The sequence below is a fragment of the Solanum tuberosum genome, unplaced genomic scaffold (assembly GCF_000226075.1).
Source record: "Solanum tuberosum cultivar DM 1-3 516 R44 unplaced genomic scaffold, SolTub_3.0 scf00324, whole genome shotgun sequence".
NCBI lineage: Eukaryota > Viridiplantae > Streptophyta > Magnoliopsida > Solanales > Solanaceae > Solanum > Solanum tuberosum.
In genome coordinates this window covers 464,525-467,024 of record NW_006239247.1, presented here as the reverse complement: position 1 = coordinate 467,024, position 2,500 = coordinate 464,525, and positions in this window count along the sequence as shown.

The window sequence follows — 2,500 nt, the reverse complement described above, 5'->3', positions numbered from 1 at the left end:
TAATTTTTAAAAAAACATACCCATTAATTATTATTTTCTTAAAGTCATGGACTCAATAGTAACAAAATCAAAGTGAAGTAATTGTATATTTAAAAAATATCTTCAAACTTATTAAAAGAAACTAAAACAAAACAATTTCTTCTACATTTTTAAAGAAGGATCCTACATGTTCTCCTAAAACCCATGAAGAATCAAAATCCAAAACTCAAATTATAAATTAATCATGAAAATTTTAGAGGGAGAAAGAATAAAGAATGGAGAAGAGAAAAGGTGACTTGAATTTTCGATTTTATAAATTGTTAAAGATATAAAAATTTATTGAGGTAAAAAATGATGTTTATTATAGTTAGAATTGAAAAAATGATTGGGGAAGAAAGGAAGAGGAAGGAGGAGAACTTTTTTTCAATTTTTTTTTTATTAGATGGTGAGATACATGTGTCAAGTGCGTGTACTTCACCACAAGACACATGCCTGGTAATGACATTTCCGGGAGGAAATAATTCCACTTTAAAATAGCTCAGAGGGTAATAGGATCCCTGTGAAGTATAAGTGTGTAATTGGAAATTCGGTAATAGATTGGGGGGTCATTTAGCCATTTTCTCTAATAATAATATTTTTTGTTACTTTTCAAGATTTTTACTTCATTAAAAAAAATCATGGATGAAAGCATACAAATTGTATAGAAGACAAATAGGGAAGACGAAGAAAAAATCATGTTTGAAAAATCTAAGGAAAAAAATCGTATGATTATATTAAAAGGAGAATATTGTGTGAGAATATTAAGGGGAGATATTTTAGGAAGAAGAGAGATTTATTTTTTTGGAAGAAAATTAGGACAATTATTTTTCTCTTGAATTATGGAAGAAGATTAGGTTGAGAAAATATTGGAGAGAGATATTTTAGAAAGGAGAGATCTTTTTAACCGATTAAATTAGGGAATCAATATATTTTGTAAGTTACAAAATATTATATTTATGGAAAGAATATTAGTTAATTAAAGGAAAATACGTTAGGATTTTTTTTTTAAAAAAATGTTTTTCATTTTTTTAAAAAAAATTATTTATTAATTTGTTAAGTATCAATAAAAATCAAATGTTATATATTGAAAATTAGAAAGTCCTGTTAGTACTAGTAATAAAAAATCTTTAATTTGTCATTTAATTAATTTTTTCATAATTGATTTTTTACAAAAAAAATAAATAAAAAGAAGAAAGTATGTACCAAATCAAATTGGGAATGTTGAGGAATCTGCCCGAACCGGACTATCAAATATAGTACGATTTTTTCTCAAATTACTTATACATATATAAATTATTATTTTTAATAATATTGACTCCTAAATTATATGACTTTTTTCTAAAAAAAAAATTCTAATTGTAATAGTATACCTTTTCGGTGTGTATTTGAAAATTCAAGATAAAACGGTTTACTAGTTTTTTTTTTTTAAAACAAATAAAAAGAAGAAAGTATGAAATCAAATCAAATTGGGAATGTTAAAGAACCCGACCCTACCCGAACTAAATAAAAATATTACTATATATTATAATTACTATATAGAGTAATAGAGAGGAGCTTGGGGTCAAGTTTCTCAATTTACGAAAAGAGGAACTAAGTTTCATTAAATACTAAGAGATTATGACTACTGAGAGCACACTTTATTGGCCTATCACTAGAGCTGTCAAAATGGATAACATATATTATTTGAAAATACAAATGAGAGGAGCTTCGGGTAAAGCGGTTACTTTGGTAATTTCTCAAATTTATTATATTAATGTTAAACCAACCTCATTTTTTGGTTTTTTCCTAGATGGCCACGTAGGTCTTATCATAACTTTCTTTAATTGAAAATCTGTTTATTTTGATGCATTAGTTTATTACTTGCTTTATTTTATTTTGCAATATGCTTCAAAATTAAAAATAGATATTTCATCTGTTTTATGTTACTTAACACTAAGAATATCATGAGATTCTACTATATTATAAAAGAGAGTTTAGGGCCAAGTATAATATATAATATTCAAGATTGGGACTTTCTTGAATATTATATATTATATTTATTAATATAGTAGAACTTGGGCATAAACTCCCTTTTAAAATAATATAGAATATATATATATATATCTCACAAATGGAAAAGTCTCAATCAAGGAAGCAACATATATCATTTACAAATGACTTAAAAAGCATTAAAAATTACAATAATTACCAATTTAAAATATTTAAAAGCTATATAATAACATAGGTTGACTCTCAGAATTCTATCAGGCTGACATATATTGGGACAGAAAAAATAACGCATATCATTTTAATATTACCAAAAAAGTATTATAAATAATAATAATTAACAACTTAAAATATCTGAAAGACATTTTAAAAGGGTTAATTTTGTAATTTTATCCATATCACATAAATTAGGGCAAAGTGACCAGTAATGTACATTATTTCAAAGTTACATAAAAATATTATAAATCACAATAATTAATAACTTCAAACATTTTTT